Source organism: Rhinopithecus roxellana, chromosome 7 (assembly GCF_007565055.1).
Source record: "Rhinopithecus roxellana isolate Shanxi Qingling chromosome 7, ASM756505v1, whole genome shotgun sequence".
Classification (NCBI taxonomy): domain Eukaryota; kingdom Metazoa; phylum Chordata; class Mammalia; order Primates; family Cercopithecidae; genus Rhinopithecus; species Rhinopithecus roxellana.
The window spans coordinates 93,809,157-93,835,803 of NC_044555.1; the positions used below are offsets into that span (position 1 = coordinate 93,809,157).

General features: G+C 39.7%; 1 protein-coding gene and 1 non-coding gene across 5 annotated transcripts in view; both read right to left on the reverse strand.

Annotated features, from left to right (window-relative positions):
• LOC104662663 (putative uncharacterized protein CXorf42) overlaps positions 1 to 26,647 on the reverse strand; it is a 111,231-nt gene that overhangs the window by 83,576 nt on the left and 1,008 nt on the right. The window lies entirely within an intron of this gene.
• Positions 13,331 to 13,494, reverse strand: LOC115898933. The gene has a single exon (XR_004058581.1). It is a non-coding gene; the product is annotated as a U1 spliceosomal RNA (small nuclear RNA).

Below are 26,647 nucleotides of genomic sequence, written 5' to 3' on the forward strand. Positions count from 1 at the left end.
AGGCAGAAGGACTGATTGCTTGAGCCCAGAAGTTCAAGTCCAGCCTGGGCAACATGGTGAGACCCCTATCTCTTAAATAAAGATTTAAATGTAAGACCTGAAACTATAAAACTACTGGAAGAAAATGCTGAGAAATGATTCAAGACATTGGTCTTGGCAGAGATATTTTGTGTAAGACCTCTAAAGCACAGGCAACAAAAGCAAAAATAGACAAATGGGATTACATCCAGGTAAAAAGCTTCTGCACAGCAAGGGAAACAATCAATAGAGTGAAGAGACAACCTATGGAGTGAGAGAAATTATTTTCAAACCATATATTCAATAAAGAGTTAATATGCAAAATATAAAAGGAACTCAAATAACTCAATAGCAAAAAAAAAAAAATCTGATTAAAAATGGGCAAATGATCTAAATAGACATTTCTTTTCTTTTTCTTTAGATTTGCCATTAACAATGAATATGCATTTCTTAAAAGAAAACATACAAGTGGCCAACAGGTATATGAAAAATGCTCAACATCACTAATCAGAGAAATGCAAATCAAAACCACAATAAGATATCATCTCACCCCAATTTAAATGGCCATTATATTCAACCTGAGAAAACTGATAAAAATGGCTATTATAAGACAAAAATAACAAATACTGGTAAGGACGCAGAGAAAGGAGAACACTTACACACTGCAGATGGAAATTTAAATTAGTATAGCCATTAATGAAAATAGTATGAAGTTTCCTCAAAAAACAAAAAATAGAACTACCATATGATCCAACAATCCCACTGTTGTGTATATATTCACATGAAAGAAAATCAATATATTGAAGAGGTATTTGTACTGTCATATTTATTGCAGCACTATTCATAATAGACAAGATATGGATTCAACCTAAGTGTCTAGCAAGAAATGAATAAAGAAAATGTGGTATGTATACACAGTGAAATATTATTCAGCCATAAAAATGAAATAAATACTTTCATTTGCAGAAACATAGATAGAACTGAAGGGCATTGTGTTATGTGAAATAAGCCAGGCACAGAAAGACAAATATTACATGTTCTCACTCATATATGAAAACAAAGAAACAAAAAAAGGATCTCATGGAGGTATAGAGTAAAATAGTGATTACCAAATGCTGGGAAGGGTAGGGGGAGGGAGGATGAGGAGAAGTTGGTTAATGGGTACAAAACTACAGTCAGAAGCAAAAAGTTCTAGCGTTTGATAGCACAGTAGAGTGACTATAGTTAACAATAATTTATTGTATATCTCAAAATAGCTACAAGAGAAGATTTGGAATGTTTTCAACACAAGTAAATGATAAATATTTGAGGTGATGGATACCCCAATGACCCTTATTTGATTATTATACATTGTATGCATGTATCAAAATATATGTACTCCCAGAAATATATGTACAACCATTATATATTAATTAAAAACTTGAGTTATTCAATACTTTTCCCTCTAATCAGACTCCTAACTTTAGCTTCCACCTCTTTTTCTACCCCCTAAAGCTTGTGTTTCCTTCCCAAAACATGAATAGGCTTATATAAATGCTTTGTTCAAAATATCTCCTGGTTCCCAGTGGCATATAGAATACATATCTGCCAGTTTTATACAGCATAGCCACATTTTGATTTCTTCCTTTTCAACTCTATGTCCTACTATACTCCAATGTCCCTTTCATCACACACACAGTCTGTGGATCTCCCTCAGCACTCCCCCATCTTCTGGATATATCTGCATGCTCCTGGCCCAGGGGCTTGGCTCAAACCTTTTCTGTTTGAGTTATGTACTATACTGAATGCCTAACCATACTCCCTATCCAGTTTCAGTTTTCACTCCTAGCTGATGACTTGGATAAGAGTCTCTTGAGTTAGAAATAGTTTTTGTCAATAACATGGGAGTAACAATGCATATAATAGTAATAGCTCACATGAATAAAGTTCTTAATTACTGTGCCAGACACTGTTAATGACAAAAATGATCAATGTCCTCCAGGATAAAGGGAACTAAGAGACAGTTTGATCAAATGTCCTTATACCCTCAAAGAGTATTTCCTGATATAACAGGCCCAGCCTCTTTGCCCTTTTCTATTCCAACTTGCCAGTAGATGAGGGGCCATATCCTGTTAAGTCCAGTGAGTAGAATCACTTCATTCATCAAGGCGGGACATGGCTTGTTTATGCATGAGGTAGTTATTCCACTCTGGTTTAATTTCTTTTAAAATGGGGATGATGACAATTGTGGTTGTTGTGCAGATAAAAACTCATGTACAGTGTCAAGCATAGGACCCATGGTTAAGAGCTATTAATATTCAGAATATTAACACATCCTAGGGTACCCGTAAAACACTTCTTAAAGAACTACAGTGCCTTCAATCTAGCCTGGCTCTTATTTATTTGACACTTCAGTGGGGAACAATAATTCAATTTTGGCCAGGTGTGGTGGCTCACACCTGTAATCCCAGTACTTTGGGAGGCCAAGGCAGATGGATCACTTGAGATCAAGATTCAAGACCAGCCTGGCCAATATGGCGAAACCCCAGCTCTACTAAAAATATAAAAATTAACTGGGCATGGTGGTGCACACCTGTAGTCCCAGCTATTCAGGAGGCTTAGGCACAAGAATTGCTCTAGCCCAGGAAGTGGAGGCTGCAGTGAGCTGAGATCGTGCCACCGCACTCCAGCCAAAGTGACAGAGTGAGACCCTGTCTCAGAAAAAAAAAAAAAGAATTCAATTCAGGAAGATAGTTCTGAAAGGGGAAAGAAGAGGAGAAGCAGGGAGGAGTGGGAGGATGAGGTAGCAGCAGTACCCACAGTGATGCAGGAGCTCCTGGATGGGAACTTGGAGGGCGGTGGTGTTTTTATTGCCTTTTCCATGATTGGAAAATAAGTTTTGAACTTTGGGGGCTTTAAGGAGTAGAAATGGGAAAAGTAAATACAGAGGCTGTTAGTCCTCCTTAAGGGAGAATACTACTGTCTTCTGTGTACCTTCATGTTGGGACTCAGTCTGAGCTGGAAGTATTCGAATTAATGCACTGAGGAGCTGGATTATACAAAAATCAGCCAGGCATGGTGGCATGCACCTGTAATCCCAGCTACTTGGGAGGCTAAGGCAGGAGAATTACTTGAACGTGGGAGGCAGAGGTTATAGTGAGCTGAGATCATGCCACTGCACTCCAGCCTCGGCAACAGAGCAAGACTCTGTCTCTAAATAAATGAATAAATAGGGCTCAATTGTACTTAACTATTTGAAGTATTTAAAACCAAGCATAATCTCTGAGCTAAAATGAGTGATTTTGTAAATATTTAGGCAGTGGTTTGAGGAAGTAATTCACCCCCAAAACAAACTAACGTACATTTAGTTACAATGAGACTGAAGCAGGGAGATGAAAGCCAAGTCCTCCTGCTGTTGTTCTTAAGCATTTGGTAAAGCAACATAGGGAGTGGCATCTTTAGATTTGTCTAAAAAACACAAAGAACAGTTACAAATAAAATTCCATGCACATGTATCCCAGAACTTAAATACATACATACATACATACATACATACATACATATATATGACAAAAAAACACAAAAACAAATAAAATTCCAGACAGAAAGAGGATGGAAATATTAGAGAATTATATACAGTCAAAATATACCTTGTAGCTGCCATACAAACTCAACATTATGAAACTATCAAATGCATAAATGAACACTCTCTTGAGGAATTTCTAATATCTAAGGAATTGTTTTTTCCCTTTTGGTGGTACAATTATGAAGAGGTGGGTTTTGCAGAATTTGTTTAGTGGTGGTAGGATGGCTGTCAATTCAGGGTTGATTCGAACCTCTGTTAATTTGAAATACTCTTCCACTTTCTCCAGCAGTGAAGACTTATTTGCAGGTCATGAGATCAAAAGTTGACTACTTGAGACCGTGGAAAACCTAAAGTAGTGTCAAAGAACTATTGTCAGGGAAAAAACATCAAGATGAGTTTATTGTTAGTTTTGCTGCAGAGAGAGAGAGAGAGAGAGAGAGAGAGAGAGAGAGAGAGAGAGAGAGAGAGAGAGAGAGAGAGAGAGAGAGAAACGCAGTAATGGAAACATGCTCAGATCTGATGGTGGGTTGTCCAAAAAAAGCAGCCCCTGAGTGCTGTCATCCTAACACCACAGGTAGGGTTCACAGTCAGTCTTGACTGACTCCCACAATCAGGTTGGGAGGATGAAAGAAACTTCCACTGTCTCAGGAGGCAAGGAAAGCTCAGAGGAAATGAAAGACAAGGTTTGGTGAGTTGCTTTTCTGGTTTACATAGTGGTCTCTTAATGGAATTCTGAAAAGGAAAAGGAGCCACAAGAAACAAGAGAAAGAAAATGTTCTCATCTATTTCCAAATTCTAAGGCAAGAACTTCCCCCAAGAAATTCTTCCTAGACGTTTTCTCCCTTTCTCTTATTTGCAAATACAATAGAACTGTTTTATGTAATCAGTACTGGGAATAGGGAACTAATATTGGCCCATACAACAGTTAGCCCACTTTGGGGTTTGACTATTTAGGGAGATTTGATAATAGACTTGAACATGCCCAAAATGAGCTCCATTACACTAGCCTTCTTTAGACTATATTCATGCAGAGAAAGGATCCTAAATCCTAAAATAGGAGAGTGAAAGTGAGGAGTCAGGCAGGGAGAAAAGGCCTGTAGTGTCAAAATTTGCAGACTGAGAACTTCCAAAAGGATTAAATACAATGTTAACTCCATTAACTAGGATGCTGAGTGGAGAGTAAAGCCTAACTGACATGGTTGTTTTGTTCTGTTTTTTAGTAGTTGCCAGGCACTTAAGAAAAAGCCTTTTCTGTGACCCCCCACATCCACATTGATGTTGACTTTGCATTAAAATGGCTAGTTCTGTTATGGGATCTTTGGGGTGTCAGTTTTCTGGCCAGAAACCTCTGTGGCTGGTGACATCTTTGCCCTAGTTCTTATCCTGTGTCCAGGAAGAATGAGGTATGCAGACAAGTGAAGAGTGAACAAGATGAAGAGGCACCTGAGTTCTTGTCCTGCATCCAGGAAGAATGAGGTATGCAAACAAGTGAAGGGTGAACAAGGAGGAAGAGGAGTTTTATTAAGTGTTAGAACAGCTCAGAGGAGAACCACAGTGAGTAGCTCCTCTCTGTAAGCAGGTCATCCCATCTCTCCATCCTCTGCCCTGCTGTGGCTGAGCCCAGGACTTCTATGGACCTCAGAGGGGGAGGAAGTGTGTGCTGATTGGTCCATGGGCAGCCATGGGTGGGCCCAGAAAAGGCACCACAGGTCCTCACTCCAGGTGGCAGGACTGGCCGCCTGGCCTGAAGGTGGGGTCTTACTGGGGACCTGCCCTCTTCCACCCAGGAGCCTGTCTGCCTCCTGCAGCAGTCCACGGCGCCCAGGCTGCTTGCACCAAGGGGCACTTGCAGGCCAGAGTCGAGCTGTCCTCAGCACCCCTCAGCTTCCTCTCTCATGTTCATGGGCACTCAAATTCTGGAGAGGGCCAAGGCGGCAGGGCACTGGTGTGTCAGCGCTGCCCTGAGCCAACACACATCCTCTGAGCTGTGACAGCACCTCCGGCTCGGCCCCAACCCCTCTCTGAGATGAGATCAGAGCAGGTGCCTGAGGGTAAAGAGACCAGGCAGTGGGAGCAGACACCCCTGAGCCTGTGGTGGGGGGGCTTCCTGGCCCCCGAGGATGCAAGCTGCACAGATGCCCGTGTCCTGCACCTGGGAGGGCGGCTACAGATGCACCTGAGGAGCTCCTACCCCACCAACTAGGAAAGGGTGGGGCTCCCACTTGTCCCTGGCTCCTGCCCACTCCGTGGAGCCAGAGGCCTGGGTCTGCAGCCATGGATTGGGCAGTTATAGTTGCACTCAGGAGGACAGGGATCCTGCCTGCTCCTGACTCCCTCGAAGAGCACAGGGACAATCAGATCTGCAGCCCAGTAGGGTGGGGGCTCCTGCCTGATCCCTGGGGCTGGAGGCCCAGGTCTATAGCTGAAGTTTGGGTGACTGCAGTGGCACCTGGGACGTTCCCTCCCCAACTTGGAAGGGGTGGGGCTCCCACCAGGTCCATGGAGTGTGCAGCCCCAGCCACGCCTCCCTGCTGCAGCCAGCATGATGGCAGCAGCCGCTGCCATCAGTTCTACTTTCCTGCCTTAGAAATTGGTGATGGTGTAGTGGGAATTTTAAGGAATCAGAGAGACTGATGGGGTTCAGGGGGATATTTATTAATTATTTAGGTACACCAGCCCAGTCGGATTAACATCCAAAGGACTGAGCCCCGAACAAAGAGTTAAGTTACCTTTTAAAGCATTTTGTGGGGTGGGGGGAGATCTGTGCAGATGGAAGCGAGAAACAAAGGCAGTTATTCAACTGAGACATGCATTACATCATTTCTTACTTTTTAAGGAAAAACATGTTTTGTGACTTGAGTTTATTTATCTGTCTAGTGACCTTGCAGCTGCACAGCTAGGGAATCGGGGTATTCACAATGCTTGGGAAGGGAGGAGAGATAAAGCTCACTAGCCACAGAAAAATAGGCAGTTAGTTTTTAAAGGATTCCAGCTCTTTCTCTTTCTCAGAGGGAACTGGGTTTTCTTACATACAACTGAATTTCTGCTTACACACTCTTTAATTTCTTTTAATTCCTGTTCCAATGGGAATGGGATCTCCTAGTTTTGGACTGGGGCTAGCAGGGCCTCAGCTGCCCCACCACTTGGCAACATCAGTCTCTGTCCAGAATCCTGAACCTGTAAGCTAGAACAGGGTTAGCTGACAGTGTCCTGAACCCAAGAAGGTTGGGAGGGTGGGGTTGGATTGGAGTATGCAGGATTGACAATGGTATACCTCTTCTCCAAACTACTGGCTGGGCAGAAATCTTGAGTTCTAATGAATTTGAACCTAGTTAGGCTAACCTTTCCTTAGCACCTTTCCTTAGCATTAAAGGCTAAAATAACAAGGCAGTATCCAGGGCTTCAGCAACTCTTGTGTCCCGTAAGACAAGCCACAAATACCCTTGGCCCCATTATCAGGCCTCCATTGCCATAAAATCTTTTTAATTCTCAAGAGGTTACAGAGAATGAATTACCCCTTAATCATACTTGAAGCAAACCTTCTGTCTAAAAATCCAGTGTAGCCAGACATGGTGACTGGAGCCTGTGATCCCAGACACTTAGGAGGCTGAGGTGAAATAATTGCTTGAGACCAGGAGTTTGACACCAGTCTGAGCAACACAGTGACTCCCATCTCTAAATAAATAAATACACAGGTAGATAAGTAAATACATAGACAAACTGATAGAATGATAGATAAATAAATGAGTAATAAATAATTAGAGATAGATAGCCAGCTAGGTAACTAGCCAGCCAGCTGTCTTAAAAAAAATGGCTGGCTGTGGTGGTTTATGCCTGCAATCCCAGCATTTTGGGAGGCTGAGGCAAGAGGCTCTCTTGAGCCCAGGCGTTCAAGACGTCTGGGCAGCATAGTGAGTCCCTGTCTCTACAAAAAAATTTAAAAATTAGCTGCGTGTGGTGGTGTGCACCCGTATTCCCAGCTACTCTGGAGGCTGAGGTAGGAGATCAGGACTGCAGTGAGCCATGACTGTACCACTGCACTGCAGCCTGGACAACAGAGCAAGATCCTGTGTCAAGAAAAAAAAAAAAAAAAGCAAATGGTTTTTTTCCTCTACTTTCACACACAGTTAATACTCAGCACAAAACACTTTTGACATCAGATTCTCCAGTGAACACCAACTGGGTGTCTTATGATTTAATTCAATTCTGACACTGTCTACCTGGAGATAGTGTTAGATCCTATGGGTTAATGGCTCAGTCCAATGAGATTGCGACTCCCATTTCAGATGCCAGTCACAAGCACTAGATTGCCACTTCTGACTCCCTGGGTATAAATTGCAGGGTCCTATAATCCCCTCCTCAGGTTCAATTAATTTGTTAGAGTGGCTCACAAGACTCAGAAACACTTACTTACATTTACTAGCTTATTATAAAGGATACAGAATAACAACAAAATGGAAAAGATGCATAGGGCAAGCTATCAGGAGAAGGGTACAGAGCTTCTACTCTCTCTCTAGGTGTATAACCTTCCAGGCACCTCTGTGTGTTCAGCAATCTGGAAGCTCATCAAATCTCATTGTTCAAGAGTTTTTATAGTTCTGGTGTCCTATAGCACAGTAGGGTGACTACAGTAAACAACAAGGTGTTGTAGATCTCAAAATAGTTAGAAGAGAGGATTTATATGTTCCTATCACAAAGAAATAATACATGTTTGAGGTGATGGATATGCTAATTACTCTGATCATTTGATCATTACACAATGTATACATGTATCAAAACAAAATTACAGCCCGGACGCGGTGGCTCAAGCCTGTAATCCCAGCACTTTGGGAGGCCGAGACAGGCGGATCACAAGGTCAGGAGATCGAGACCATCCTGGCTAACACGGTGAAACCCCCGTCTCTACTAAAAAATACAAAAAACTAGCTGGGTGAGGTGGCGGCGACTGTAGTCCCAGCTACTCGGGAGGCTGAGGCAGGAGAATGGCGTAAACCCGGGAGGCAGAGCTTGCAGTGAGCTGAGATCCGGCCACTGCACTCCAGCCTGGGCGACAGAGCGAAGACTCCGTCTCAAAAAAAAAAAAAAAAAAAAAGTTACATTAGGCTGGGTGCAGTGGCTCATACCTGTAGTCCTGACACTTTGTGAGATCAAGGCAGGAGGATCGCTTGAGGCCAGGAGTTTGCGACAAGCCTAGGCATCATAGTGATACCCCATTTCTACAAAAAAATTTTAAAAATTAGTTGGGCATGGTGGTGTGTACCTGTAGTCCTAACTACTTAGAAGGCTGGGGCAGGAGAATCCATTGAGCTCAGGAGTCCAAGGCTGCTGTGAGTTATAATCAAGCGACTGTACTCCAGTGAGGGCAACAGAGTGGAGACCCTATCTTCCAAACACACACACACCACATTATACCCTATAAATGTGTACAAAATCATGTCAATGAAAAATACTTCATTTTATGTTTTTATTATTATTTTTAGAGACAGGGTATCACTCTGTGACCCAGGCTTCAGTGCAGTGACCTGATCATAGTTCACTGCAGCCATGAACTCCTGGGGTCAAGCGATCCTCCCACCTCAGCCTCCCGAGTAGCTAGGACTACAGGTATGCATCATCATGCATCGATAATTAAAAAAAAAAAATTTTCTTGTAGAGATGGGGGTCTTGCTATGTTACCCAGGCTGAACTTGAAATCCTGCCCTGAAGCAATACTTTTCTACCTTAGCTTTCCAAAGTGCTGGAATTACAGGCATGAGCCACTATGCCTAGAAAAAAAACTTACTAAAAAAAGTTTTTATAGAACTCATCCCTTAGCCCTGCTTTCCCACCTTTCCTGGATGTTGGTGGGTGAGGCTGAAAGTTCCAACTTGCCAATCCTCTAATCCTCTATTACCTGTTTTTTCAGGTGACTGGCCCTATCCTGGGCTACCTAGGAGGCACACTCTGAGTTATATCATTAGCATAAACTCAGATGTAATCCAAAGGGACACATTATAAATAAAAAGATAATTCTATTTGTCAGGAAATTTCAAGGGTTTTAGGAGCTTTGTGATGGGAACCAGGGACAAAGATCTAATATATTATAATATCACAGGACTATTTCCCTCAATATGACTTTTAAAAGATTCAGTTTTTATGATGCTTAGCTTCTCCCATGACCAGAGTGACACTATTTGTAGTAAGGAGGGGCAGAACAGTTGGACAGCTGATAGTGAGTTGTCAAGACACTAATATTTCTTTATTCTGTTACCAAGCATAGCATTAACAGAAAGGACACAGTGCAATTCATTAGCTAGGTTTGCATCCAAGACTTGGAAAAAAATGAAAGAGTATTAAAAGTGGGTAGAAACTTTGAAAGGAAAATAAATCTCGGAACCCCCAAATCACTAAGCCAAAGGGAAAAGTCAAGCTGGAAACTGTATCAGACAAAGCTGCCTCTCATTCTATTCCTAAATAAGATAGTTACAAAGATTTGTTCAAAAGCTACATACCTCTCTCATAATTTGCCCATAAGGAAAATCCTTATGGACAAAGGACAGACAGAACTCAAAGTCATCCCTCTGTTCCTGTGCAACAAATGCATATCTGATTGCTTCCTTTGCCCTATTGTTTCACTAAGCCAGACTAAGGCATAAGTGACTATTCCTGTAAATTGTGCATTCAGTGAAACGCTAATCAGAAACTCAAAAGAATGCAACCATTTGTCTCTTATTTACCTATGACCTGGATGCCCCCTCCCTGCTTCGAGTTGTCCCACCTTTCTGGACCAAACCAATGTACATCTTACATATATTAATCGATGTCTCATGTCTCCCTAAAACACGTAAAACCAAGCTGTATCCCAACCACCTTGAGCACATGTTGTCAGGACATACTGAGGCTGTGTCACAGGCGCATCCTTAACCTTGGTGTAAGGAACATGGCTGCACTGAAGCCAGGCAGACATAGGCTGAGGTAAACATCCTGCATGACTCAACAAGTTTGGCATACAGGCACATAACTCCACTTGTTATATAATCACAGCCATGTAGCCATTACAAGGGAAGGCTCATCACCCAGCTCAGAGCCACTATTGTCTGCAAAAGGTACAACTACCCTGCTGACGCTGTACAGATGCACCTAGAAAAAGAGAGAGAGCCAGAGCTGTCTTGCAGATGGACAGCGGGAAGCCAGGACACAGTTTGGCTTGCTTGCACCCAGAGGGAAAGAGTTAAGCTGCTGACCCTGAAGGGAGAGCTGGCCGTGCGGCTGTGCGTGGGAGTTGCTGCAGCAGTTAGCGAAGACAGAGACAGACAGTGTAAGAGAGCTGCTGAATAAAACCATCTTTCACCTGCCTATGCCCCCCACTCCCTTGACCCGAGTGTTCTTTCAGCTATCTGCCACCAATCCACCTACTTCCTTTCGACCTCAGCATGGGCTGGAACCTGCCCCTGGACCTGACACTTGGCAAAATAAATTTTCTCAATTGACTGAGACTTGTCTCAGATACTTTTTGGTTTACAAATTGGTGACCACGAAGGGACTCAGTGGAGGTGGCCCTGACCTTTGGCAAATCTCCTGTTGGTACTTGGTACCAACTTGAGCTATCTTTATAGCTCAAACCAATAGGACAATTTCCTGAGGCCTGGGAGCTCCCCTCCCTCCAGAGAATCCCTGATCTCCCAAAATTTCATTGAGATCTGAAGTATATTTTGCTGTACAACTCCTTCTCTGGAGTTTTACTTGCTTCCAACAAGGCAGGCAAGTTTTCCTGCTTCCATGACGATGGAAAGCAGGCAACTCCTTTCTGGAGTTTGAGCTTGCTTCCAACAAGGACGGCAAGTTTGAGTTTCTTCCCACTGCTAGGATGGTAGAGAGCAGTCTTCAGTCTGAGACCCATTTCTACATAAATAACTGATTTTTTTTTTTGTCTTGGAAATTCTCCTTAATAACTAAAGGTTAAAATTGACAACCAGCTGGTCTTAATTTCTCTTTACCATTAGAATACTCAGTGATCATACTGTTGCGGTTTTTTTGTTATTGTTTCGGTCTTTCTCCCATCAGATTTGACCAACTCTACCCAGTTTGGTCAAATCTGAATGAGAATTCCAAATTGTGGGGAACAAGGCCTCTGAATTGGCTAAAACTCCTTGCAGCTGCAAAAAGAAAAAGAAAAAGAAAAAAAGTGTTTAGTTTCTGTGTCTGCTTCCTGTCTTACTTTTCTTTCACCCTATTCCTCCTTCCCCTTTGCCATCGTCGACCAAGAAAAAATCTAGAGAAGGCTTCTAATGAGTCAAACCCCTCAAAGAACTCAAAACGAAGGCACTATTCATGCCTCTTTGGAGTGTTCTGTTTTCTTTGTAGAGTTTCAAGAGTCATGGGCAGATTCTTTGTAGGTCTAAAGCTCTGTTCTCCTGTATTGCATTACCTGACCTCTTTGGCTTTTGGCAGTACTAGAGATTACCTTGTACTGTAAGAGGATTTGACCTTGGCATATGTAATGGCAAATGAGAGCTACAAAGTTAAGAGTGGCTGAGGACAGTTTACAGGAACTGTTCTCAGCTGAGTTTTTTTCCTCCTAGGAAACTGTTTAGGATCATAATTCTAGTTCAGAGGTTCATTCTAAACTGTCTTCTTAGTTGCCTTTCATCCTGAAATTAATCTCAATTGACTTGTCTGCACATTTGCATGAGGAACTGAACTGTTGTTTTCATAGATAAATGAGAGACTGAGTTTCCTCAGCTCCGAAATGAAAGGGCATTTTGCTCCTCCCAGCTGAAAGGCACCCCTGGGTGATGAGTGGGAGCTTTCTTTTCTACCTGCTTTAAGTCTGCTGTTACTTTTCTACTGAGATAAAATTCACCGTTTGCATCCAACCATTTTTTTTGCTATTGTTTGCAAACTGGTGAGTTTGTATTACTATTTCATGGCTAGAGTTCTGAATTAAAAGCTATAGGATCTTTGTATGAGTGTGTATGTGTGTGTTTATATGTACATGCACGCATTTTATTATGTATTTTTGGTCACAAGGTACCAAATTGGCTTAAAGCTAAGTAGTACTCATAAATTAAATAAGCCCAAATGCTTTTCAAGTTCATGTGACTTAAAATCTTTAATAAGCTAGCTTTACAATTATTGGTAAAATAATATCAGAAATGTCTTAAGAATTGTCGGCATACATTTTTGTTTGCACTTACAAATCAAGAGATTTCATACTTATCCCTGCCAAACACTATAAGGTGTCAAAATTTGGCATAAGGGTTAAACTATAAACCCAGTTCAAAACAGAATGATATTTGCTTGTGTAATTCTTGATAAATAAGATGTTAATACTGCTTTAATGTAAACAGCTAAATTTTGGATTATTTAGTAAGATAACCATATATTTAATCTTAAGGTTCTTACTTAAACACCTGAAATTCACAGGCTATAAAATGCTTGACAGGGAAATAATTTTAAATGATGACTATCACAGTTTTCATAAATAATCTAGGTAAACAATTAAAATAAATTAGGTAAATATAATGAGATACTTATAGACAAATTTGTCATAATTTAGAATCTAAATTTATATTAAACTAAATAATAGATATTTCATTAAATGGGTATTTTCCAATAAAAAATATAATAGGAAAACATTCTTTCTAAAAAAAGAAAGTGTGCTTTTATTTAAATATGAATTACTTTTGTCTAACTGAAAGCTTATTTAAAGGTTATATGTAAAACAAGATAAAAGAAACCAGGAAATAAGAGGTTTTTTTTTTTTTTTAGGGGAAAGCGCGAACGCAGTCCCCCACTACCACAAATTATGCAGTCGAGTTTCCCACATTTGGGGAAATTGCAGGGGTCAGCACATCCGGAGTGCAATGGATAAGCCTCGCCCTGGGAAAACCACCTTCGTGATCATGGTATCTCCCCTGCCAGGTAAGTATGAAGAGGTATTTTTGATTAAAATAAATAAATAAATAAATAAAAGCTTAAAGAAAAATAATTTTATATGAGAAATAATATTAGGCCAGGTACAGTAGCTCATGCCTATAATCCCAGCACTTTGGGAGGCTGAGGTGGGTGGATTGCTTGAACCCAGGAGTTCAAGACCAGCCTAGGCAAAAGTGCAAAACACCATCTCCACAAAAAAAATACAAAAATTAGGTAGGCATGGTGCTGCATGCCTGCAGTCCCAGCTACTTGGGTAGGCTGAGGCAGGAGGATCAGATTGTTTAAGTCTGGGAGGTGGAGGCTGCAGTGAGCCATGATGGTGCCACTGCACACCAGCCTGGGCAACAGACAAGACTGTCTCAAAAAAAAAAAAAAAAAAAAAAGAAAGAAAAAGAATCGTATATTGTAAATTTTGTTGTTCTAGAATAAAATGACTGGTTGTTTAAGAAAGAGGGATGTTCAGGATAAACCAGAAAGTCCAAGCATGTCATGAATGGTCTGTATAAGTCATAAGATTTATGGAAAAAATCTTTTATATGATCTAATTGGCTATAATTAAAGGGAAATGATTTATAATGGTCTTTCTAGAGATTGGGTTTTGATATTAAAAAAGAATTATATACTAAAGAATTGGTTAGGACAATGAAATTTTCTTAAGGTATTGCTTTACTCTTAAAATTACAAGACATTTTAATTTTTTAATGCAAAATTTAATTTTTGTGTCTCACTGTTTTCAGCTTTCTCTTCCCTTTTAAAAGTCCTGAAATAATAACTCTATCCTTCAACTCATTTTCAGCTCCTGTAAGTTTTTTTTCCCCTTCAGGTTCTAATTGTTGTGGCCTGATGCTAAAAATGTTTTATTGTAAAGGTCTAAAGAAAACGTTTCCTTCCAACATAATATTCTGTGCTCTTGGCTTTAAATTGTTCTATAAACCAGAAAATTTGCATTTATGACCCAGGAAACACTCTTTCTATGTCTAACTAATTCAAGTACCCTTTTCATTAGTTTTGAGTTGCAGGTTATCTAAATGGACTCCCCATAGGGAACAGCAGTCACATTGCAGATCTTTTCTTTTGCCTTTGGGTAACTGGCCTAATAAACAGATTTTATGCTTTATCAAAATAATTCCTGTGATTACTAAGTTTTGGTTTGCTTGGAAATAACACTGAGATTTTAAAAAAATGTAATTGAGGGTATTACATCCATGAAACTTTCTGTATGTGCTTTTAAAGTCCTTGTGCCATTAAGTTACAGGGCTTTGACTCCTGGGTCTAAAAAGGACCAAGTCCTGCTAAATCTTAAACACTAACAGCAGTTAAAGCCTCATCTTCAGAGCCAGTAGAAGATGCCAATCAAAATAAACTGCATTCATGAGACACAGGCCAGAAATTAAAACTATTCAACTCCTCAAGGCCCAGGGACTATCACGAGAGAGGTGGATGTGTGAGATTGTAAGGGCCAATTTTGACAGACAAGTTCAGTTTCTCTACAAATTAACCATCAATGTCAAAGGCACACTGATGTAAGACTAGTATATGGGTCCCTGTGTTAGATTAACAATGTTTTCTTGAAGCATTAACCCACTCCTTAATAAAAGGTTATAAAGGTTATAAAAAAGACTTATGAAAATTATATCTTATGGTCAAGATGATTAAAATTTTATAGGTTGTTTATAAAATTTTGAAAAACAAATTTAATTGGGACTCACACCATCTTTATTAGGACTGACTGTTTTGGAAATTAAGTCTCCTGTCTCAAAGAATAAAGGCTTTTACCTTTTTAAAAAAATCGAGTTATTACTTTGGCTAAATGACTTATTTTACAATGACCTGTGATCCTATTTTGTAATATCATGTGTTTTAAACTATTTATATTTGACAAACTTTTCAAAATCAAATTTTAACTTCAGACTTCATTAATTTTTTGATATTAGTCTCCTGAAGTCCAAAAGAGACATCTTTGGTTTATTTGGTATAATAAAATCATACAGAAGTACTGTTAAATATGAAAGTGTTTAACTTTCTTTGTATTATATTTATATAAATGTGTTATTAGTATGTGTTCCAGAATTGTATGAAATTCCTGTGATTCTGATGTGTCTTAGCATGTTATCAGTGGTAATTGTGATTATTATCTTAAATTGTTGTATGCCACAGAAGTAACTAAATTTCCTTGTCAATTGTCTCTTTAACTATGACTGTTCTAAGATTTTTTCATCCACAGTTATTTTACTTTCATCCTTTTTTTTTTTTTTTTTTTTTGTTAGATGGAGTCTCACTCTGTTGCCCAGGCTGGAGTGCAGTGGTGCGATCTTGGCTCACTGCAAGCTCCACCTCCTGAGTTCATGCCATTCTCCTGCCTGCCTCAGCCTCCCAAGTAGCTGGGACTACAGGCGCCCACCACCACACCTGGCTAATTTATTTATTTTTTTGTATTTTTAGTACAGATGGGGTTTCACCATGTTAGCCAGGATGGTCTCAATCTCCTGACCTTGTGATCCACCTGCCTCGGCCTCTCAAAGTGCTGGGATCACAGGCGTGAGCCACTGCGCCCGGCCACTTTCATCCTTTTCAAAAGGTGGTTTTATAATCAGCATAGGACTCTGACAGGTGCTCTTGAATGCACATTTCTGATAACTTTGGAGACTGTGACACTAGAATAGAGGAAAAACTTCCAAGGCTCCCATGGAGAGCTGAAATGTTCATGATTATCAAGCAGAACAGGAGTTAATTGCATAGACTGAACTAATAGAAAACTGAAATAATTATGACTTTTGCTCAAAATGTTGCTCATCCTTTGTTTATCAGAGCCAAGAAAACTTTTCTTTAGAGCTATTTACAGCTTTTAACACTTAAGTATACTCGTATAAACAAAATTTAGAGCATATTTCTCTCTACCTGATCTCTCCAAAATTTGGAAACTAGTTGTGCATATTCTTAACTTACAGCAATATAGTTATTTGCATAAGTGCAATACGAATCTATTTTCTTTTGTAACAGGACACAACTGGAAAAACTGGTTATTTTACCAAGGTATTGACAGGAATAACATACTTTCGGATACAGATTCCTTTAAGAAATCGAAGTTGACTTACAGGGCCAATAAAAGCCCCTTGTAAAAGCTATCCTCATACCTTATCTACACAGTCCCTGTACAGTCTCCTAACATGTGGTAAGTAAAGAATGCCACTTTCTGACAGGCCCAGGAGACCCAAGTTTTCTTGGGACCTTGAGGTGAGGAATTCACCCAATTAATACAAGTATTTGCAGGCACAGGTTGGGCTTAAGGCATTCAAGTTGAATTTGAGATTCCTTGTGGAATAAAGTTCCAGCAAAGCCAATTTTTAAAAAAGAGAAGACTATATGACAAATAATTATTCTTGCTGACTTTATGCAAATACTCCAGCCATAAGACTAAAACTTATTTTGCAAATGAATTTGTCCTATGATTTGTCTTTAGTGAAAACAGGACTAGAGAGAGAAAAAAAAAGTTTCAAAATAAACTATAGTATACCTGTTAGATTCCAGTCTTGCCTAGTTTTCAACTTTTCAATTTTTACTATTTTCTATAGTTTAGACTGAATTCTAAAATTTTTCCTGGCTACAAGTCTCCAAGATGATGTTTTCAAATTGTCCTTCTTTCCTTTCCCTTCTTCCCCATTTTTCCTCATTTAAAATCACGAAAAATTAAGCTGTGCTTTCTTCAAGCCCTGCAAACTGAAGCTAGACAACTTCAGAAGAAAATAACAGCAACCTATTTACATACATAAACCACTTTCATACCTGCCTACTGATGCATGGACTTCAGAGTAATATGGCCTATATAGATTTTCCAGGATTGTTCTTGCTTGTTTGTTGTTGCTTTTCTCCCTTCCTCCCCGTTTTCTCTTCATAGGACATGAGACTTTACAACCTGCTAAACATGAGCTTTTCTAATAACATGGGACCTACTCATCTAGGAATAAAGCATCGTAGCCATGAGAGATCAGACAAACCTAAGACTAGAGGACTCATTTTCTTCTAAAATGCTTTCTCTGAAAGATTTTTAAAACAGGGTGGGGGGAATGTAAAAACAAAATATATATCGGGACCCCAAAATCACTAAGCCAAAGGGAAAAGTCAAGCTGGGAAAGGTCAAGCTGGACAGGACAAACCTGCCTACTGTTCTATTCCTAAATAAAATAACTACAAAGATTTCTTAAAAAGCTATGTACCTCCCTCACAATTTGCTCACAAGGAAATTCCTTGTGAACAGACAGAACTCAAAGTCATTCCTCTCCTCACGTGAGACTAAAGGATATCTGATTGCTTCCTTTGTCCTATTGTTTGACTAAGCTAGACTAAGGGATAAGTGAATATTCCTGTAAATTGTGTATTCAGTGAAAGAATAATCAGAAACTCAAAAGAATGCAACCATTTGTCTCTACCTATGACCTGGAAGTCCCCTCCCCACTTCGAGTTGTCCTGCCTTTTTGGACTGAACCAATGTGTATCTTACATATATTGATTGGTCTCATGTCTCCCTAAAAGGTATAAAACCAAGCTGTGCCCCGACCACCTTGGGTATATGTCGTGAGGATCTCCTGAGGCTGTGTCACAGGTGCATACTTAACCTTGGCAAGATAAATTTTCTAAATTGATTGAGACCTCTCTCAGATACTTTTTGGTTTACAAAACAAAGCCAGAGGCCTAGTCCAGAGCTTGGCAAATAGTCTATTCTCACTAAGGGTGAGCTGAAGGGAAGGTTTGCAGTGTTAACTTTCCTAAGATATTTTAGTAATAACATAATAGTCTCTCCCATTGTGGTTTAAAATTTCAATAGCACATAGATTTGCATGTTATATTTTTCTATTAAGATATGAACTGTTAAATATACTGAACCAATTCTCTTTCTCCCTTTGAAGGTTTGGTTTAAGATTAGGAAGATCAAGTAGAGAAGATATCAGAAGGCTTTAGATTTTCGATATTTGTCACCCATTGCCATCGATCTCCCTGTCATCGAAATCTTGGATGGGCCCTATAATGCCATCCTTGTTCAGGAGCCCAATTGGAGTTGGGTTCTTGTAGTGCCACTGCAGCCTAGAATATCCAGGCTTCCCATGCTGTCCTTGCCTCCTCTGTCTATGCCTTGCTTTGCCCTGACTTTGTTTGGCCTGGTATAGGCCCCTGTCATCAGCATTCATTTGTGGTCTCCATTTTCTTAGGCCTGTTTTTTACAAATTTTTCCAAAATATTTTTCTGCCAGATTCAAATTCTGCATGGCACATCCTCAAGTACAGTTCACCAAATGTCTGTTAAATGAATTGAATAAACAAAAAAGTCAGTGCACCATTTTTTATAAGGCACATTTTATATTAAAACAAAGCTGTGAATTCCTTGTAAACATTGGTTCCCAGGACCCCTGCAGATACCAAAATCCATGCATACTCAAGCCCTACATTTGGCCCTGCAGAATCCAAGTATACAAAAAGTTGGCCTTACCTATCTGCAGGTTTTGCATCCCACGAATACTGTATTTTCGATCTGCATTTGGTTGCGGGTGTGAAACCTATGGATATGGCGGGGGAGGGGCGGGGGCAACTCTATTGAAAAAAATCCACATGTAAGTGGACAAATGCAGCTCTAACCTGCGTTGTTCAAGGGTCAACTGTATATCTGTTTTGTGTGCCAAATAAGGTATGGATAAGAATTTCAAAGGAAAAGTCATTTAAACAGAATTACAAGGAAGCCTCATTTTATGAGCTGACATTCCTCAATCACCAATAGGCCCTGTACATCTCACATACATACATATGCAAAATGGGGGTGGGGAAAGTCCCTAGTAAAAGAACAGTGTTTCAAGACAGGGCCCGTCTCCATTTGTGCTGAAGAGCTCAGACACAACCCTGTAGTCTAAAGAAATCTTCCTAAGAAGCTACTCATAGGGCTCTATGGGAAGGTGGCAGCCAAACATCTATCTAGTATATTCCAAATTCTGTTCACTGTCCTCCCTTTCTGTGGAGGACATAGGGAAATAGGAACCACTCTGGCCCAAAGGTCCTCTGCATCAAATGAAACACAAGAGGAGACTCCACCAAAGCCAGAATGAGGCCGTTCTCCCTTTTCTCTTCCATCGCCAGCCCAGAAGGCATATCGTTGCATATTCTCCAGCTCAGAAGCTGACAATCATGTGTTTAAATGTATTTTGTCTCATTCAACCTCCTTGAAAGGACCCTGGTTCCTGATGATAAAAACACAAAAAGGGAACCTTTTGTTTAGTGCTAGGAGAAGCAAGAGGGAGGAGGTAGTTCCCTGATTCATATTCTCATCAAAAAGAAGCAGTCAGACCTTGGTTTCTTTATGCTGTCTTCCTCATGTGAAACTGCCAGGCTAGAAAGCAACAAAAATTTAAAAATGGAGTGTGATGAGAGTTGAGGAGTTATTGTTAATTTTTTTAGGCATGATAATGGTATTGTAGTTATGTTTTTAGAAAAAGAATGTGCATCTGATATGGTATGGCTCTGTCCTCACCCAAATCGCATCTTGTATTGTAATCTCCACATGTCGAGGGAGGGGTCTGTTGGGAGGTAATTGAATGGATGGGTTTCTCCCATGCTGTTGTCATGATACTGAGTGAGTTTTCATGAGATTTGGTTGTCTGTTAAGTGTCTGGTGCTTCCCCCGTCTCACTCTCTCTCCTGCTCCCATGTCAGATGTGCCTTGCTTCCCCTTTGGCTTCCGCCACGATTGTAAATTTCCTGAGGCCTCCCACGCCATGCAGAACTATGAACCGATTACACCTCTTTTCTTTATAAATTACCCAGTCTCAAGTATGTCTTTATAGCAGTGTGAAAACAGACTAATACACTATCTTTTAGAGAAACATGCTGATTGTTGATAAATGACATTATACCTGGGATTGGTTTCAAATTAATTAGGGGGCAGTGGCAATTTCCCACAAGTTGTTAATTGTTCAAGCTGGGTGCTATGTGCCTGAGGGATCATTATACCATTCTATGTATGTTTATACACATTTGATCTTTTCCATAATAAAAATTAAAGGAAAAAATCTGGCCATCTGTGTTTCTTTTCCTTTTTCTTAGCTGTCTTTGCTCTCATTTTTGTGTCTTCATCTGCAAATTAAAACACATTATAATTTTGAAAAAGTTACCTTTAAAACCTCAATACTTTTGAGTAAATACATATGCTTTTGCTGTCTCTCATTTGTTGTTACACAGAAATTTATTCATTCAAACATTTATTACTATTGTCAGGAACTGTGCTAGGCACTGGGGATATATACATTATTAAAGTCACATTAGGTATTAGATGATACAAGAAATTAATGTTAATTTTTTCATAAGTTAATGGTATTATGGTTAAGTAAGAAAATATCATTTTAAAGAGATGCATAGATACATTTTGTATTGAAGTGTGATGACATTTGTAATTTACTTTGAATACCTTAGTGAAAAATCTATATTTGAAGCAAATATGTCAAAATGCTAACAAATGTTAAACCTGAGTACTAAAGTATATAGTATTAATTACACTATTCCCTTTACTTTTCTGAACATTTGAAGATTTTCATGATAAAAAGGGAAAGAAAACTACGTGTGTGTTGGAGTGGGGAAGGAGAACGCTTTCTAGGAGCTCAGTCTAATGGAGGAGACAAATAGGTAAAGAGATTGATACAATCCAGAGTGACAGAAGGAAGCTTGGGTTGCTCTGGACACACAGAGGAGTCTCAAAATCAGACTGATTTGAGGAGGGTGGTTGAGGAATGGTTGACCAGGAAAGGTGGCTCTTAGAGTAGTTATTTGATTACAAAAGTACTGCATGCCCATTGTTGCAATGAGTAAGCCAAGCTTGTTGGAAAAAGAGACTGGTATTGTAGACAGAGGGCCTCTCTACCAAGTAATAGAGTCAAGAGAAAGAACATGGAATACTGAGGAAACAGAAAGCAGTTCTAGCCTGGGCAGCACAGCATGACCTCACCTCTACAAATTTAAAAAAAAATAGCTGGGCATGGTGGCACCTGCCTGTGGTCACAGCTACTCGGAAGGCTGAGGCAGGAGAATCACTTGAACCCTGGAGGTGGAGGTTGCAGTGAGCAGAGATCGAGCCACTGCCCTTCAGCCTGGGTGACAGAGGGAGGCCCTGAAAAGGAAGGAAGGAAGGAAGGAAGGAAGGAAGGAAGGAAGGAAGGAAGGAAGGAGGGAGGGAGGGAGGGAGGGAGGGAGGGAGGGAGGAAGGAAGGAAAGAAAGAAGGAAGTTAGTTAGTTAGTTAGTTTTCAGGCTACAGAGTATGGTGCAAGAAAGAGTGACAGGGTATATGTGATTACAGAAGGATCAGTCAGGGTCTGAACTTTACCCTGAGGGCTATGGAGAACTATTGAAGGATTTTGAGTATGAGACTGACATGCTTAGATGTGTGCTTTAAGAAAGTTTGGTTTTCCAGTAGCAAGGAAGTAAAGTGACATTGGGGACCAGGAAACTGGGGCAATATCAGAGGAAGCAGAGCCTTTGTGGAATATGCCAACCAAGAGGAAGCACCCTCTGGTCAATTATTAGCCAGGAGAGGGCATAAAAAAGGTGGCTTTTGTGATGCACTACCCCAGATGGGGTGCCTTCCATAAATTGGCAGCCAGTCTAAAGGCAGTGCCTTTTTAAAACTGTACAGCAGTGCCCACTGGGCATGAGATTTACACCAAAAAGCCCTTCCACTGGGCTGATGCAGCCCTGTAAGGCTTACTTTGGTACAGCCCAATCCCCTGACGTGGTCTGGTGCCATGTGCTTTGTACAACTATGCACAACCAATCTGGAGTCAAATTGCTTAGGTTTGAATCCCAACTGTGTGACCTTGGGGATAGTACTTATAACCTGCTCTGTCACCATTTCCTCATCTATAAGAAGTACCCTACAGTTATTTATGGATTAGATGGCAATAATGAATATAAAGCACTTACGGGGATGCCTGGCACAAGGTTAGCAAGTGTTCAAAAACTCTTCAGTATTGTTATTATTTTCAGGAACCTTCTTCTAAAATAAGTTTTAAGAAATAAAACTAGTTTTGAAGCAAGGCTTACAGAATGCTGTTGGCTTTCTTACCACTAGAGTCTGTTTCAGAATTGGAGTCACTGTTGCTATCTTCAGAATATTTCTTGTGTTTTCTTTCCAATAAATTTTTTTTTTTCTTCCTTTCTTGGACCTTTCACTTGAATGACTAGACTACTTTTTTTCTATAAAAAATACAAATAAAAAAGTAACTTCTAAAAAAGTATTTCTGATTATCAATCTTACTACACTTGAAATACTGAAAAGGAATAGATGATAGGCAATCTGAATAAAAGCCTAATGTTCAACTATTTATAAACATTTTTTAACTTCTCAAGAAAAGTCTGTATCTTAAAAATACCTTCTGATGTAGAAACTGAAGTAGTACATTTATTTGGCTCTTCATTCTCTACTTGCATATGTTCAGCAGAGCTGAATTTAAAGAAAATGGTTATAAGAATTAGAAAAGTGATGAAATATGGACCATAGAGTATAAAAACATAGACTTAAAACTTTTCAGCAACAACGACAATTGTCCAAGAACCATTAAAAACAAGCATTGGACTGCTTTCATAAGAATACAGTTCATGTCTGTAATCCCGGCACTTTGGGAAGCCAAGGTGGGAGGATCACTTGAGTCCCAGAGTTCAAGACTAGCCTATGCAAAATAGCAAGACCCCATCTATACAAAACATTTAAAACGTTAGCCAGGTATGGTGGTGCTTGCCTGTAGTCCCAGTTACTCAGGAGGCTGAGGTGAGAGGATCACTTGAGCCTAGGATGTCAAGGCTGCAGTGAGCCATGATCATGCCATTGCACTCCAGCCTGGGTGACAGAGCAAGACTGCCAAAAAAAAGAAAAGAAAAACCACAGTTCAAGGGTCTGCCACCTTCATAATAATAAAATAACTTACATTTGCACAATGCTTTACAGATTGCAAAGCACTATTCAAACTGAAAGCAGCATGGAGGATTTATATTTTCAGAAGAAACCACAGGGCAAAAATCGAGAAATCAGAATCAGAAGGAAAGATGAAAGAAACTGTATATAAGAAGTCTGAGGAAGATATCATAATTTTATTCTAAGCATGTGAAAAACAAATGGTAGAGCAGCAACTGTTCTGTCTCCTCAGAGCAAGAAGACCCTAAGAAGCTACAATCTAAAGAGATTTGGGGGACACATGTTCTCAGGACCTGAGGCTACATCACGGTAAAAAATTGTGTGTGTGTGTGTGCATGTGTGTGCATGTGTGTATATATAAAAATATATATAATATATAATATATATTTATATATTATATAAATATATATATTTGTTTTGTTGCAGAGAATTCTGAAAATAAGTATTATTAAAGTTTTACAGTAGGCTTGACATGGTGGCTCATACTTATAATCTCAGCATTTTGGGAGGCCAAAGCACAAGAAGAGCTTGAGCCCAGGAATTCAAGACCAGTCTGGGCAACATAGTGAGACCCTTCTGTACAAAAAATTAAAAAATTAGCGGGGTGTGGTGGTGTTCACCTGTAGTCCCAGTTACTCGAGAGGCTGGGGCAGGAGGATCACTTGAGCTGGGAAGGTCAAGGCTGTGGTGAGCCATGATCATGCCACTGCACTCTAGCCTGGGTGACAGAGTGAGACTCCACATCAGAAAGAAAGAAAGAGAGAAAGAAAGCAAATAAATCAATAAATAAAGTTCTATAATACTTTAGAAAGGGACTTTCTATATTATATAATCTTTCCCTTTGAAGATCACATCTGCAATAATTTAGGTATTGCCTAGAAAATTATTTTTAGGGTTCCTTCTGACTCTAATTCTATGAGTCCCGGTCCTTTAAGCATTTCCCAAGGGTATCTATAAGAATACACTTCAGATAATAATGCTTTATCACCTTGTCACAAATTACAGGTTTACCTGTGAAGCACATTGCCTCAACTCAACCTAAACACAGAAATAGATGAGAGGGAAGAAGAAACTGATGAGCAACACCAAAGAGAAAAGAAATAAGAAAAAAAAAAAGCATTAATATTTCGCATAGTATTGGATACAGAAAAATTAACTAATCCAAACTACACTGGTATCTTCATTTTTAAAAAATCGCTGTGTAATACTATTATCTGGAATGCAATCTGCTCCTGGGTTGAGGAAAAAAATCAAAATATAAATGTATTATCTGTTTTAACACTGAACTCTTCTATTAATAGGAAATTAGCACCCCATGAATAAAATGTAAAGAAAACAATTAGCATGCTAAAATCCATGAGCAACATGTTTTAATTCTTAGGTATGTTAGACTCCCTTTAGTTCCTTCTAAAAAAAAAAGTACCTTACCTATCTGTTCTTTGGAGGACATTAATTTTTTTTGTATTTTAACGTTTGTCATTTATTGTTTTAATTTTTGCTGTTACTCATAAACTAAAAAAAGAAAACTAAGAGAGGTTCAATTTCCCCAAAGTTTAGCTGCTTTCATCTATAAAAATCCTCATAAAAGAAATATATTTGATTTCATTGCTTGAATAAATATTTTTTACTTCTTTATTCAGGGAAAAGGTATTGTAAGTATACAGAGTTAGACTCAGAGGGTTTCCCATTTCAAGAGCAGGCAATCTAAAAGTAAATATATGTCTAACCGTTCTTGGAATATGAGTATAGGGACCAAGGATGCCTGCCAGACTATAAAGACACACAGTCTTTGTGGTGTGAGGCACAAAATTAAGGCCAAATATTGTGGACTACCTTGACAATTGGGGAAACCAGGAGGGCTCCCAATAGCCTAACTGTGAATTCCCTTCTCCATTCTGCTCCTGCAAATAAGGTCCCCTAGCCAAATGACCCCGCTTCTCAAAGAGACCAGACGCAGTTCCATCTTATCTCTGGGTAGCAGATTTTAGTACACTGTCAGCCTGTGGAATTATTCAAACCAGCCAATTATATCCTTCCAAGGGGAAGCAGGTATTACCTCAATTTCTTGATACCACAAAGTCTACCTCCCACAGCCCCTGATTATTCACTGTCTTACCAACAGCAACCTCGGTGTGGCCCTTCGTGGCACGCTGTGTTCTCTCCCATTCCAGCTGTGAATATATGTGATTAATAAACCACTGTTGATCTCATCTGTCCTGTGTTCAGCTACTCCATAACACAAAGGGTGGGAATCCTTCCCTCATCAACCTGGTGAAGAGCAGATGATTGTAACAGTCCCTGCTGCTACCTGGTTTTATCTGTGCCTTAAGATAAATTATTTATCTTCTATGTGCACAAATGCAAATTTTACCCAAGTTGTTCTTATATCTTTTGGTTAGGATTCTAAAATAAGAAGTTTGTTTGATTGACACAGACTGGGAGGACCTTTCTATCCCAAAGGCAGGAGGGTTCCTCAGAGGAAAAGTGCAGTAGTTTCACTCACCTCTCCCACATGGGTAAAAAATGTGTATCTCTAAACTAACTCAGGACTGTTTTTACTGCTTCTGCTCCCAGGCATGAAACCCTAATAGCCAACACCTGTGAAATGTTTATTATGTTCAAGGCACTAAATCATTACAATAACCCTAAAAACGTCAGTACTATTTGTATCCCCCTTTTACAGGTGAAAAAAAAAATGAAGCTTGGAGAAGTTACCAAGGCCAAACAGGTATTAAGTGGCAAAGTAAGGCTTACAAACTCAGAAAGTCTCAATCCAGAAGCAGTCCTTCTCATCACTATGCTTTATTATATCCCACCAGTGGAAGAAAAAGACTAATCATGACATCTCCCAACTGTTGGAATTTCAATCTATCCCTCAATACCTACAACGTTTTTAAATTTCTCATTTTTTAACTGTAGTGCATGTAAGGCACTCAGTATAGTACCTGAAACACTCAATAAACATTTGATATGAGTACTTACACAGCAATAATTATAACTATTTTCCTTCTCAAACCATCTACTTCACACTCCAATATTCACTCTCATTAGAGGAAAACTCATCTCACTCTCCTCTCATTCTTCAAGGTCAAGATTGAGACCACTTAAGACATTCCTCAAGGTAGCCACATCTGCAGTTTAGCACATCACTTTGCCCACATTCATCCAATTATCTCGTCTCAGAGGAAGGTATTCTCCTTTCCAATTTA